Here is a 15,167-nt window from a genome sequence, read left to right as displayed (position 1 = left end):
CAGGGATATTTTATTTAACGTGAATATATAAAGCGCCTCTGCCCATAACACACGCACGCACACACACCACATGCACAGACACACACAAATAATAAATTCCCCATGCAGACATGCACCCCTGCCTGCATCATGGATTATCCACAGCTCACCAATGTGTCTCAAGATGTGTTGATCCCTTAATCTTTTTTCTTTAACATTTGGAACAATTGTCAGCAAGCTAGCTGCAGGCCTATCCCTTTCTCGCCTACTCGGGAAAACACACAAGTGAGTTGAAAATGACATTATTATAAGAATAACCTTGAATCTACTCCAATGTATAACAAAAGCCGCTCATTCGAAAACTTTGGTGCTTTTACTATTAGTAGTGCAAATTACTTGCCACACAATCCAGGCCCAAGTGTAACACGCCGGTGAATCCTGCCACTGTGTTGAGGGCTGCTGGCTGACTGGGGAAGATAGACGTTAATGCAGGGGGCCAGGAGCGTGGGCAGCACCCCACAGTGGGTTATGGAGAGCACATGTCTTCTCAGAGGAAGTGACCTCAATGCATATTCCTCTCCTGCCATCATCCAACGTGGCCCTGGAAGGGTTAACAGCACAGACCCAATAGTCACCAAGCAGGAGCTGCAAAAACAAAGGATGTGGAGGGAGAAGCTGGTGGGTGTACTTCCAGGCAGAGAGGGAGGTAGGATGAGATGCTACCCATTAAAGCTGACTAATTCCACTGGAATTATGTGTAGGACAAAGGAGGTTCATTCAATGAAATCTCTGGAGTGCTTCAAAGAAACGCTATGTGTGCAGCGAGTCCCATTCCAAAGCTGGGCTGCCTCCTCTGGCAGGGGCGGGATGGCAGTGGCTGTGACATGGGGCTTCTTAACAATGCCCTGAATTCTAGTCAACATGAGCTGCTTCCCCTGGCACCAAGGGGAGGGAAGCCGGCCGCGGGCCTGGGCAGGGCAGGCTTCCCCGCCACCCTCCAGCTGCAGGCTGCAGTGCTGGGTTTGGGGAGGCTCCGGAGACTCCGTGGCCGGCTGGATCGAGTGACAGCCCACGGCTGACTCATGGCCGAAGAGGCTGGCAGCTAGCTCGCAGCAGACCGGCGGGCGGCCCAAGGGTGAGCTCATTAACCACAGGGATCTGAGCAATGCCGTGTCACCAAGGCCTGCTCAGTCTGTGGGGCAGAGCCCCCATCCCCACGACCGCACCCTGCTCTCCTTAAAGACCACTGGCTCTGGGGGTCCAAGGACCACTTGTCCCTATATCGCTGGGTGTTCCCAACCTTCTGCCATTTTACCTTCCATAAAGGCAATTCATAAAATGGCTAATGACAGGTGACGTCATTTTGCACCTTGGCGAGAAGATCACATGGCCACATTCATAAAGCAGAACTCAGTGCTCGGTCAGACACCGTGCCCCATTTGGGGTTTGGAAAACATGGTTACCGTCAATACGCTAAACTAAGGCCTTCCTGTCTGTGGTAGAAAAACCCACCAGGCATGGCTTGATTAACCGAAGAAAAGTACCTCCAGCGGTCCTGCCTCGCCTGCAGAAATTCTGCCCCTTCCTGAGGCAGACAGCAACCGAGAAACACTCACTGAACACATGCACACAGAGTATCTATAACACCAAAAACATCCTCCTGAAGAAAAGGAAACCATCTGAGTTTTCGTTCATCTTGGTTGGTCAATTTGGGTCACAGACTAATGGAGGAGATTAATGATAGCATTCCCAAACACCCTTCAGAAGAAGGCGCCTGTTGGATGTGGGTGATTTTTAAGTAACCAACCCTCATTATGACTTGCTGTTCAGGGGAAGTGTGTCAGGACTCAGGTGACTAAATCTGTTGCTGGCTTATATACCTGGGCTCTAGAAGCTTTTCTTACTCCCAAGGGTTTCCCCGTCAGCTCGTGATGTTCTGGAGTTTCCCATTAGTGAGGCTTCCTTACATTCAAGGTTTGACTCCCAGAGCCCCCTTTCAAAACATTTACATAATGTAATATTTCCATTACCAGTGCTGAGCGAGTTGAAAAGACAGCTGAATACTATATCCTGCTGGATTTCTCCTCCTTTATTTCCTTCATTCCTTTTTTTCCTCTCTTCCCCTCTTCCTCCATCCCTCCCTCCCTCCTTCTTTCGCTCCTTCCCTCCTTCCTCTATTTCATCCGTTTATTTATTCCAGAAGTATCTAATGAGCACATACCATGTGCGGGAAGGGTGTGTGGAGCCATGTCTAAGAGTCTGGGGACATGGGTCCAGGTCCTTTGCTTTCCTCCTCTACGATGTAGACATGGCTTAAGACTCAGTTTCCTTATCAGCCAAAAGGGAACCATAATGAGACCTGCTTCCTAAGGTTGTTGAGAGATGACATGACCTATAATATGTAAACACTTTGCTCCGTCCCTGGTTCTTCCCACATGTTGCCCCAATGTTATCATCATTGTTAAAATAATACAGAGTACAGGCTCTGTAGTTGAACTTCTCAGGTTCAAATCTTGGCCCCTACCTGCCAGTAACATGACCCTGGGCAAGTAATTTCTCTGTGCCCTAGTCTCTTCATCTGTAAAATGGGGCTAATAATAGATGTCTACTTCACAGCAATATTGAAAGGATTTACTGGGATAATATTTGTAAGGTACACGAAACAGTGCCTGGCACTCAAAAAGACTAGCTATTATTGTTGCTGCTATTATTATTGGCGATTTCAGAAACATGAAAATGAGAAATAAGAAAAAAAACCCTAGTAAGGAAAGCCAGGCGTGTAAATGAATAATGGCAACACGGTGGGATGAGTAGAAAAGCAGAAGTTTATACAAAGCACAGGAGTGAGGTTTAACTTTTGGAGAGAAGGATAAAGAAGGCTTTGGGAGGTGCCCAAACAGGACTTAATAGGACACATGTAAAAATTCATTAGGAACCACTTCGTTTTCTTCATCTTTCCTAATTTATTCATGAGTCTCATCTCAAGTCCAAATATCTCTGGGCAGCTTTGAAAGCTGTCTATAGTCTGGTCCAACTCTATTTTCCTGCACATTCTGACAAGTCAGCCTGCCCTGCCGTTGAATGTGTCCCTCAATCTGACCTTCTGACCTTTCAGCCAGCAGTTCCCATGTTCTAGAATGCCTTCCCTCTTATGTCCACCCATATACAAACCCTACTTGACCTTCAAAATCCTGCAAAAATCCACCTGCTCTTTGAAACCTCAACTCCACAGTGCTCTGCTCCTCCTCTGCCCGCTTTGCACTCTTCAGAAGCCTACACCTGGCCTTGTCCCATCCCTCCGTTGTGTTTCTCAGCCGGGCTCCTCATTGGTCTTCCGTAACTGACTCTCTATTCTTGGGGTCCCCATTTCTGACATTTTATACACCCCCTGCTCCTCACTTCCAATCAACCCCTCGTCCTGCCCTTTCCTCCCCCACTGTGACATCACACCAGCTCCCTCGCTCCTTCCCAACGGCCAGCACTCCCTCCTCACACCCTCCCGGGCTCTCACGCTGGCCTCTGAGCTGAGCGTCTGACTCCATCTCCCTGTCCCAGTCTCTCCCACACACTGTCGCCGCCCCAGAGATTAGTCGAGGCCCAGAAGAGGTAAAAAAAAGACTTACCTTTCACTGTCCACTCTGAGATCTTTCAAGTTTTGCATCATGTGCATGGATAATCTGTTCATAAAAAAGGAAAGAAATTTCAAAATAAATGAATCCATTGAAATAAAGCCTATATTCCTTATCCATTTTGTCCCATCTGAGTCGGCAACTCTCGGGACTCTCCCCAACCTAGGGTCCAGAATCTCGTGGCTCTGCCATAGAATGTGCTCCTTCTCATGGGGCACAGACAAGATGGCTCCTTGGCCACCTCACGCGGGTCCACGTGCTCTTCCCAGAGAAAGGCTGCGATATGCTTTGAGAGAAGAGAACTGGTGACGTCAGCAAATCCTCTGTTTGAAGTCCCTCCTTGTTTAGAAATCCTGTTTCCTTGACTTTTAAGTTCTTGAGAAATAGGAAGAAACTTTTTCATCCTTATCCAGATAGGGCAAGAGAAAGTTGTGTCACTACGCGCTTGTAATTTCCTCTCTTCCCCGAAGAAGCCCTGCCAGGTCTGGGGTCCAAGCTAGGGGCAGGAAGCAGTGTGGGTAAGGCTGGCGAGTAGTCGGCATTGCTTTCGATAGGAAACCAAGAGAGTGTGAGGCCTTTGACCCATCTGCTCCTTGATATTCACAAATTCCTATTTCTTTGTGATCCAAAGGCTCCTAAGAGTGTGGAGGCAGCCACAGTTTAGTAGGTCCTAACACAGCTGACTAAAGAGATCACATAATTGCCAGATCTTTATAAAAGATCTGCACAATATTAAACACAAACAGACTAAACAGCAGTGCGTCTCAGATCCCACTGCTGAGTATGGAGATGTTGAACGGCATCCTGTGGGCAGTGCCCTGGTGCTGGCATGGGGGATACGGGACTGCCTTCTGCTCCTGACCGAAGCCCAGCTCTTCCCAGACCCAGCTTTCTGCCTCCAGCCACAGTGGAGCCCCAGGGCCCACCTCTAACCCTAGTGTTCGGAAAACAGAGGTCTGCTAGCGCCAAACTACGAGCCGAGAGGCTAAACAGGGTGCAGGATGGAGTCACGGGAGACGACAGAAAGAGGTCAGCGGTGGGACACAGGTTAGAGGTGGGATCAGGGCCTGGAAAAGGTCCATAAGAGAGTGATCTGAGCTGAAATCAGCAAGAAACTGTTCTAGCAACCTCCCTCCCCTCTGCCTCCTAATCCTTTGCAGGTGCCGGTTTATCTCCAGTCTTCTCGCTGAGTTGCCACCTGACGTTTGTCAATCCAATTCTGGGTCATAGACTTTAGCCAGTTACAAGCAATTATCCCTGCATTGAGGGAAGATTTGATCCAATTAATGGGTCATTTAAAGGGGCTCTTTGGCTTCCAAACAAGGTTTTCATCTCCCATTGCTGAATGCTTAAAATAATTTTTTGAAACCAGTCAAAGTAGCAGCTCCCGTGGGAGTGCTGACTGACCTGAAGAGGGTGGAGGGAGGGCTGCCCTCGGTCCTGAGACCGTGTGCGCATCGCACATCCGGGAACTGAGGGATCAAATGGCAGGAGCGCAGCTATTTCAGTGATGTGAAGATATAGCTTCTACCCAGATCTTCTTTACTAAGGCAAAAAAATTCAAATTAGTGTTTGTTTTCTTTCTCAATCAAGGACTTTGCATTTTCTAGTGAAGTGCTTTCTACCAGGAGGAATTTTATAATCCAATTCAAGGGGATTTCAGCACATGAAAGAGGATTAGGAGCCATTGGGTAAATGACAAGTGCCAGCATAGTTCTTATCAAGAGCCTCTTAAGGTTTTTTCCCCTGTCTGGGAGCTCTGCTCTCTTTCCTGTAAGAAGCTCGGAAGAGACACGTTAGAGACTCAGGTAGGCCTCTCTTCTGAGTGCCCCCACCGCCTTCTCTTGCTCTTTGCCGCACATCATTTTAAAAGTCCTTGTTGCCTCTTCACACTTTGAGGCAAAATGAAGTTGTCTGGAAAATGAACGCCAAATTATAACCAGTCCTCGGGCCCCTGGGCACAGGTAGTAAAATGAACAGGATCTGAATTTAATCTGTTTCTGATTGCTATGTCTCCACTGGGCCAGCCACCTCATCCCAGAAAAGGGTGAGATGAGAACATTCTTTCTCCACAAAGAGCAGCAGTGTTCCACGCTAGCTTCTCAAGCAGGAACTACCAACCGAGGTGCAGAGACGCCTTCAGCAGGACCCAGGCAGCCAGAGCCCAGCTCCCCGGCGGCTGCCCGCCCAAACCTGGCTCTACCCCAGGGCTGGGGCTCCCATGGCAGTCTTCTGAGAGACGTGTAAGCTGGGAGGCAGGGTGAGAAGACAGCCCTTTCCAACCTCTGTCTGACTCACAGGACAAAGGAGGGCTAATTGTTTCTCTCTTGGATGAGCATGAAGACAGTTAAAGAGGCCGCCTAGTGAATAGGAGAACTTGGACTTGGAGTCAGTCGCATCCGGGGTCCAGTTCTTGCTCTGCCACTTTCTAGCAGCGAGCACTTCTCCAAGCCTCATATTCTTCACCTGTAAAGGGGAAGAGGGATAATAGCAACTTAATGGATCATTAGCAGGATTAAAGGAAATATGGTACAGGCAGGGCCAGACTCAATAAATGTTTGCTCAATTGGAATCACCAGTTATGTTCAGTGGGCAGATTCAGGAATTACAAGCCTAATTTGCATAATTCAGAGCTGCATTTATTTTACTTTATTTTTATGGTTCCTAACTCCTTTGTTAAAAGGAGTTAAAAGAAGATGGAGACTTCCTTCTAGATTTCTTCAACTTCTAAATAAGGCTCCTGTTAAACTCACAAGGAGAAAGGCCATTGTCTAGACAATATCCTCTTGGCACCCTCTAGAAGGCCACTCGATTCGTATGATCAAATTATCCTCACATCCAGGTTAATCTTCTGGCTCCCAAGAGCCAGGGTGATCATTTCAAACTGCCCTGCCCTGAGTTGAGGTGAGATGTTCATGTTTTGGTCCCCAATCCCATCAGGCCTTTCTCTGTCATCCCCCAACCCCACCCCAGATGGGCTCTGAGCTGAGGATGCTCCTTTGAGTCTAGGATGTTCAGGATAAAGTGCTCCCTGCCTCCCAGTGCCTGCTCTGGGGCTCAGCTACAGCCAGGACCCAGAACCTCCCTCTTCTTGGGCAGAGATTCTGAAGCAAGCCACCCCCCTGCCTGCAGCTGAGGTGGAAAATGTCCCACCGTTACCAGCAGAGTGATCATATTTTTACTCCCTTGTTTTCCTCCCTGGCGTATCTCCACCAACGCTTTCTGAAAGGAACATTTTAAAAAATGCTTTTCTGCTGTAACTCCCTTGCCTCGTTTTTCCTTTCCCTTTCCCTCTAGCGTTTTTGTTTGGTCGTTTGGTTTGGTGACTATTATAGAGCAGTAGTAGCCTAGTCACTAGTAGGGGTATCGAAGGGACACCTTCCCTGCTGCAGGATAAATGAAGAGTTAGAATAAAGAAGCCGCGGTTTTTCACTCGAGCATTCCGGCACGTGCACTGAGCAGCGTCTGTCTTCAGGTTACTCTGCTGAGGAAGATGAATATGGCGGGGTCACTCCAAGGAGCCCAAAGGTTAGGGCAGGGACTCTGACCCCAGGACTCTGGTAGGATTCAGAAAGTCCATGATCCTCTGAAATTACAGACAAAATCATGTGTGTATATGCAATGGTGAATTGTTTCAGGAAGAAAAGCCATAGCTCTCATCAGATTCTCAAAGGTTTCCAGAATTTAAGAAAAGTGGGGTCGGGGCGGGGTGGTTAAGAACCACAGATCTAGAAGGAGATAGTGACATGTGAACAAATTGTTAAGACGCAGTTTCTAGCAGTCACCTTTGATTAACTGAATCTCTCTCTCCCCACATCCAATCTGTCAGGAAATCCTACTGGCTTTACCTTGAAAATACATCACGAAGTCATCCTCTCCTCGCCTCTGCCACTGCTACCACCCTGGTCCGTGCCATCGTGCCTGCCTGGAGTACTGCTGCTACCCTCGTCCCTGCAGCCTTTCCTCAACACGGAAGCCAGCCTGATGCTTTGAAAGAACAAAGCAGACTCTGTCACTCCTCTGTACAAAATGCATCAAACACTTCACTGCTCCTGCAGAATAACCCCAAAGGCCTTATTCTGTTCCAGAAGGACTAACATGCTACGCCCCCACCTCTGCTCCTTCTCTGACCTTGACTCCGACGTGTTCCCTCTCACTCACTCCTCTTCAGCCTCAGCCACTTCTGGCTGTTCCTCATACATCCCTCATAAATGCCACAGGGCATTTGCATGCCATTTCCTCTGCCTGCAACACTCCTCCCCCAGATGTCAGCTTGGCTTACTCCCCCACTTCATGCAAATCTCTGCTCAAAGGTCACTTGACCAAAAATGTCTTTCATGACCAACATAGCCAAAACAGCACCCCACTTTCTCTCAACCTTTATTTTCTCTTTCATCTGACATTAAATTATTTATTTGTTTGTTTGCATATTATGCACACCCACACCCACACACACAAGAATGTAAGCTCCTTGAGAGCAGGGACTTTGTCCAGTTGGTTCATCACTCTATGTCCAACCCCTGGAACAGTGCCTGCTGCATAGAAGCTGCTCGATAAACATTTGCTAAATGAACAAATGAATGGATCGTGCATAAGTGGAAAGGCAGTGATGTAAGTAATAATAGCTTTATCTGTAGAACGCTATGGAAGCACATGGAAGAAGAAGCCACTAAAGCTGATTTGGGAAGGTGAAGGAGAGAAACTTACCAGGTAAGAAAAGCTTCCAGAGGAGGTGATACATGGTGTCATCATGTTAAAGGATGAGGCGGGGCAGCCAGGGCTGTGAAGGGCATATCAGGCGCGGGAAATTTCATGGCTAAAACCTGGAGGGTGTGGAAAAGCACGGCCTGTTGGGAACTGCAAGGAGCTCCGTGTGCCTGGAATATTTACCTAAGGAGGAAGTCAGGGAGTGACAGGGAATGAGATAGAACAATGGACAGAGACTAGATCATCAGGGTCTAGGATGTCTTGCTGAAAACTCTAAATTTTATCCTGTAAGTGGTGGGGAGCCAGTGGACGATTATCAGCAGTGTAGGGATATGCTCAGAAAAATTGCTCTGTGGGCAAGACAGATTAGATCTGAGCGAGCCTGCAGGCAGGGAGCCCAGTGACACAGCTAGGTCAGAGACAAGGAGACCAGAACTAAGATGGGACAGTAGAGATGGTGAGAAAGAAATCACAACTAGGGAGACAAGACTCTGTGACCCATTGCATTTGAAAGGTGAGAGAAAAGACAAGCGTCCAGGTAAGTGTAAGGCTCGGCTAGCAAACACATGCCCTAGCGATCCCAGCCCCCTTCCCTTGCTCGTTGCAAGGATCACTAACCAATGCAATCCTTCTCCTGAGACATGACTTGGCCTCAGAATCCTCCTCAACACAGTGTACCAAGCAGCCATCACAAACTGATTGGAGTTGATAGTCAAGTGTAAATCTGTTTGTCATTTCTGATGTGAGGTTTCTGGTTTGAGTGACTCTATGGCGCTATCGTGAATTGAAATAGAAAGTATAAAAAAAGGAGAAGGATTTGGCAGGGAAGATTTAAGTTAAATTTGACCGTGTGGGGTATAAAGATGTGGGGATCTAGATGGAGACGTTCAGCCTGATGGAGGACAGTGGGGAAGACAGCTAAACAGCTCCCACACGTACCCTAACTCAGCTGCCCCACAGCTCCTTCCTGACCTCTGTCATCCTCCAGTCTGAGGACTGAGAACCCAAACTTGTCAGCCTCCAACAGGCCTCCAGACCTCCAGCCTCAGGCCCACCAGGCCTCTCTCTCTTTCTCTTTCTCTCTTTCTCTATCCCCATCATGTTATTCCTTTCCCCTGGAATATTCTTCCCCTTATTTCCACTCCTCTAGCTTGGTCCAGTTAATGCCTATTCATCCTTCTTCTGCCAGTTTAGATGTTGCTTCCTCTGGGAAGCCCTCCCTAACACTGTCCTGGGCGCTCTTAACTTCCCTACCTTGGCACCACTCTAACCCATGGTGTTGCAATTGCCTGGTGATTTGTCTGTCTCCTCCAATAGCCTTCAATAATCTGTAAACCCCACGAAGGCAGGGGCCATGCATCTCATGCATCTGGTTACAGAGTAGTCATCTCTGCATACCTGTGGTTTCTTCCTCCACCTTCCTAGCAAGTGCTTTGCCCACCCTTGAAGGTTAGTGTCACTTCCCCACATGCAGTTTGGTAGACATGTCCCCATCAGCCTGCCTCCCCACCAGGCACCCTTTGGTCCCTCATGTCCCAGCCTCAACTAAGGTGGAAGGAGATGAGGGGAGGGGGGCAATCCTAAACAGCTTCTGAGTCACCAAACTTAAGGGGTCTGACGCTTAGAGCTGCTGCTCCACTTCCCAAGGGGAATGAGAGCATACTGGCAGCTGTTAGGTCCCTCTGATTTTACTTCCGTGAATTGGATTGATCACTCTTTGGTAGAGCAGAATTCATAGGGTCTAAAATATGAAGCAGAGTTTGGTTCTGCTTGGTTGCTTGGGAGAGATTTGTTTCTTCAGGTGCCTTTCCAGACCTGAGATGACAGCATCTTCCATTTCATTCTTCCCCGGTAAGTCGCTAAGGGTGTCTATTGGGAGAACAGACAACCAAGAGCACAATTTCTAGAAACTGCAGAGAACATCCACCTCTAATTTCTGCAGGGAGGCATTTCACCAAGAAGGGCCTGCAGGGAAAAAAGACACAAGAAACCTAGGGGTGCCAGTACCTAGTGCATTTGGACACTCATTACATTTTAGTAGAAGATAGTAACATAGGAGGATGCTGCTTTGGGCTGGGGAGGATATTTGTGGAGGAACTAGGGGGAGTAGGAGGGAACGCAGAGACAATGACACAGAAGGTAAAGAAAAAGGAACTGGGTGGGGTCCTAAGAATCTAGCTGATATTCACCTTTTGTATGCCTGTCTTGGGTTAGACATTCATTCAACAAACATTACCTGAATACCACCAATGTGCTACACACTGTGCCAGGCACTAACGAGAGGCGATGGCAGCATCTGTGGCTGGAGATGCTTAAGGTACAGGCTGAGCACAGTACTTCCTGCTCAAGGCTCTGGTTAACGAACACGGATGTTGCAATATCTTAGATACTGGTTCAAATCACAGCTCTGCCACTTGCTGGCTATGTGGTTTTGAGCCAGTTGGCAATCCCAGGTTCCGAATTTGTAAAATGGAAATGATAATACTGATCTCAGAATGTTGCTGTGAAGAATAAGCAAGGTGAGAGTACACAGGAGGCCTGCCACAAATGCTTACTTTCATTGTTTATTCATTTTTTCATTCAATAAATATTTATTGAGGACTCTGTGTTTATTACTCTCATTCTGGTCCACACTCTTGCTTGCTCTCTAAACTCCATCATCCTTCCTCTCCATTATTTCAACATCTCTATGAAGACAGGAAGGGACAGGAGGACATTGGCAATTTGGAAAAACAGCATATACTGACTTGTCTAAATAGGCATCCTACCTGCCAAATAGTTTGATTTTTTTCCCCAAGAAGGATGAAATCTATCTCTCATTAAATCATTGGGCAGGATGCCTTCTTCCTCAATCAACAGCTGATGTTGCTGGCAGGACTTCTGTGTGAGCGTCTGGCAGGTGACCACTGAAGGCGGCCTCAGAGTTGGTTAGTGCGGCCCTGACATGAATGGCTGGGCAGACTTGGCAGGTGCCACCTGCTTGGAACCCTCTGCTGCTGGCAGAGGCCACCAGGCTGGGCCAGATCACACGTCTGGACAAGGCTCAGGTGTGTCCCATTGTCACCCAAGGCCCAGAGAGCCACAACACTGATCTGGAAAAGGATGCTCAGGGATAACCATAACACACACTTTAGGTATGCACGTGTACACACACACACACACACACACACACACAATCAGAGCCAGGATGGTTGTTTCTAAGCAAAGGCATTCTGCAATAAACTAGAGTGGATCCTGGCTAAAAAATAAGCAAGCTATAAAAGACATTCCTGGCATCTGGAAAGTTTGACTATAAGTAGAATGTTAGATGATATTATAGAATTAAGATTAACCTGCTTAGGTGCAAGAAGGGTATTGTGCATGTGGGAGCTTGGTCCATTTGGGAAATGTATACTGAAGTGCTTAGGAGTAAAGTGTCATGGGGTCTACAAATTAATTTCAAATAATATAGCAAGATAGATAGATGGATGGATGGATAGATAGATGTTAGATAGACCAACAGATAATACAGATATGGCAAATATTTACAATGGTTGAATCCAAGTCTAAGGTGTATTTGCCTATTCTTTCAACTTTATGTTTGAAAATTTTCATAATAAGAAATAGAGGTAAAAGGTATTTTTAGCCACAAAAATATTCAAAAGCAGAAGTTTTTCATAACAGTGCTGATTCATCTGAGTTGTAACAGGTTATTAACATGAATATGGATAAGAAGAGTAGAGAAATATGGCGGGGGGGCATTCTGCAGACAATAGGGGAAGTGGCAGAGCCACATAAAACAATATGACGAACCTCTCTAAAGAACTTTGTCCTGTTCAGCTCCTCCTCTTACAGATTGTCACTCAGGCTTTACAAAGGGCCCAATGAATGAAGCAGGTGTTATATACTCTGGTTTTTATAGTTAAGGGAACTACAACTCAGAGAGATAGAGGTTAGTTACCTATAGTCACATGGCATGTGACAGAGCCAGGACAAAGCTCAGGTCTCCTACTCTTAAATCTTGTGCCCTTTTCTCAACATCGTATACCTTACTGTGGGTTCTCCCAGAAGTAGACCTTGGGACAGGGGTTCAAGTGCACTGGGTCTATTTGGGAGGCTCCAGGACCGCTATGCGGGAATGGAAAGTGATACGGCAAGAAGGCAGCCTGTCGGGAGCACATCGAGCCCGAGACCACAGTGGGCAACGGGAGCTTAATCCCACAGGAAACATCCAGGAACAATACAAAACACGTGCCTCGTCATTATCCCACCAAAGGGTGAGTGAGCTGGGATATTCATGCCCCAGGTACCAAGAATCTTTGCTTGAGGGCAGCTCCCAGGAGTGTTAATTCTCAGGACTTTCAGCCTGTGCAGTTCTGAAAAATAGCCCTGAGACCCAGGGACACAGAGAAGTTGGCCGGTGCACCTGGCTAAGTTAGGCTGGAGGGCTGTGAGTAGCAGACTGACAGTGTCTGCTACTCTATGCTTTAGGGGAGCCCAGGCTCAGCTGCTGCGTTCCTCTCCTTACCAGCCAAGCACAAGAAGTAGAGATCATCTCAGACTTCAACACCATCCCGGGAGATCCAGCTCCTGTTTAGGATGAAGTAAGACTTAAAGGCACCCATTCATTCACAGGAGCCACATCTGGGAATCACATCCTAAGAGCAGCAGAAGCAGCTCCTGACCCGAGGGGCGTGGCTGTGCAGACGCGTGTACACAGCATTGCTGGTTTTGAAGTTACTCCAAGCCATATGAGCCTAAGCATAAACCACCGAGGGAGAAGTTCAACAGCTGTTTACCAGAGTGCAAAAGCAAATGAATGGGACTCATCATACATTCAGACACCACATCAAGTCCCTCATTACGCTCACTTAGGGTTTGAAGACAACCCAGAGATGGTAACAGGCTGGAATGAAGGGGGACATGGTGACATGATCCAGGAGCCTTCTCACATCTCATTATTCATGCTGCATGCAGTGCTCCGAACAATCAGACACATCCAACCGAAAATCGCTTGCAACTGGGAAAATACTGGGCAACAATGATTTATTTAAAATCTGTTTTTAAAATGTTACGGTCATTATAGCTCCAGTAACAGAACTCAAAATATTTCACCCACAATTCTGCAACCATCGATTATTCAGGCTGCTGTCATTTTTCCATGTTTCCTTCCAGAGAAATAGAAGTCTCTCGGGGAACTGAACTGTAAATATAACACATGTTAGAATGGGGCAGAGAGAGGCAGGTCACCCAAAGGAGATGGGATGGTTGCATGCTTTGGAGAGGAACTGGTCAGCCTTGGAAGTGCTGACAAAGGACAGGCAAGAGCCCATCCCCAACTACCCTGACCAGTACCGTCTTAGGAGACACTGAGTTTTAGTTGATGGGATTTGAGTGTTTCCAATTCTGCTGGCAAGACAATCCTTGTGATAAAATCAGGCAGTCTTAGCTGGAGACTATTAGATACACAATTTCTCTAACTTCTTTCTTCTGGTTCCATGCTTGCAAGTACCCTTATAGATCTGCCGCACAAAGATGATGTGCGGCAGTCCCACTGACTTGGAGTATTTCTGATCCCCATCTCAACAATCTCTCACGAGAAATCAAGAAAGTAACTTTTTTTTGCTAGCAATTATATTGGACTCACTATGTGCCCAGAATTGTTTAAGTATTTTACATAGATCTTCATATTTTAATCCTCATGACGACTCTAGGAAGTAGATATTATTGTGGCCTCCATTTTGCAGATGGGTAACAGAGAGCATAAGTAATTCGCCCAGTGACACATGGCTAGTACAGAGATGGAGCCAGAGCATGAACCTAGACAGCCTGGCGTCAGAGCCCATGCTTTTAACCACCATGCTGCCCCGCCTCTCTCGTTAGGTTTTGGGGTTTTTGTTTGGATTTTTTAGTGATAAAATATATGTAACATAAAATTTACCATCTTAACCCTTTTTTAGTGTACAGTTCAGTGGCATTAAGTGCATTCACATTGCTGTGCAACCATCTCCACCATCTATCTCCAGAGCTTGACCACCATCCCAAACTGAAACTCCGTACCCGTTAAACAATAACTCCCATTCCCTCTCCCCTAGCCCCTAGTAACTTCTATTCTACTTTCTGTCTCTATAAATTTGTACCTATTCTAAGCACCTTTTGTTTCTGTCTTATTTAACTCTGCATAATGTTTTCAAGGTTGATCCGTGTTGTAGCATGCTCAGAATTCCATTTCTTTTTAAGGCTGAATAGTATTCCATTGCATGAACATACCACAGTTTGTTTGTCCGTTCATCCATTGGTGGACATTGAGCTCTCTCATTGGGGTTTGATGCTCCCTATAATTTTATCCTGTACTGTAGCTTCTGCTTCTGCTTTGGCTCCCTCTGCTCCTTGCCTCTAGGGAGAGAAAGCATCACAGTGCTGGGACGGGTATCTCTGTTTCACACGATATTTATATTTCTCCTAGCAAGTCAATACATTGGCACTCTAGTGTCTCCTCAGGCTTTTGTTCACTTAGAGTAAGGACAGACTCTCAGGGCCTGATACCCCTGGGCATTGACAAGACTGAGTCTCCAGGTCTTGAAACGGGATCCACAAAGTCCACACTGAGGCTAAAAGATATACAGTTCTAGATGCAGGGGTTCCCCATGATTGACAGGTGCATGTATGCTTCTGTGGGCAACTTTTTGTTTATATCACATTCATTTCCATAAGTGCAATGTATTCTTTGTATTCTTATCTGCTATTTATTCAAAATTTATCATGTGTTGGGTACCGTGCTAGGTGCTTTTCAAATATTATCTCATTTAATCCGGACAACAAGCCTGCAAGAATAAATATCATTACCCCCATTTAATAGATAAGAGAGGTTAA

At 46.8% G+C, this 15,167-nt stretch overlaps 1 long non-coding RNA gene across 1 annotated transcript in view; it reads right to left on the bottom strand.

Moving 5' to 3' along the window:
- Positions 1-334: 334 nt before the first annotated feature.
- The window catches only part of LOC147916555 (uncharacterized), a 41,601-nt gene continuing 26,768 nt past the window's right edge, over positions 335-15,167 (bottom strand). The window contains exons 2-4 of the long non-coding RNA XR_015552785.1: positions 5,016-6,074; positions 3,603-3,656; positions 335-624 (exon numbers count right to left, since the gene is read on the bottom strand). This is a non-coding gene — a long non-coding RNA (uncharacterized LOC147916555). The remainder of the gene's footprint in view (positions 625-3,602; positions 3,657-5,015; positions 6,075-15,167) is intronic.

The sequence above is a fragment of the Ceratotherium simum genome, chromosome 7 (genome assembly GCF_057802395.1).
Source record: "Ceratotherium simum simum isolate JZ-2026a chromosome 7, ASM5780239v1, whole genome shotgun sequence".
In the NCBI taxonomy this organism is placed as follows: domain Eukaryota; kingdom Metazoa; phylum Chordata; class Mammalia; order Perissodactyla; family Rhinocerotidae; genus Ceratotherium; species Ceratotherium simum.
Note: the sequence above shows the minus strand (reverse complement) of the source record. Positions and strands in the feature narration are given on the sequence as shown.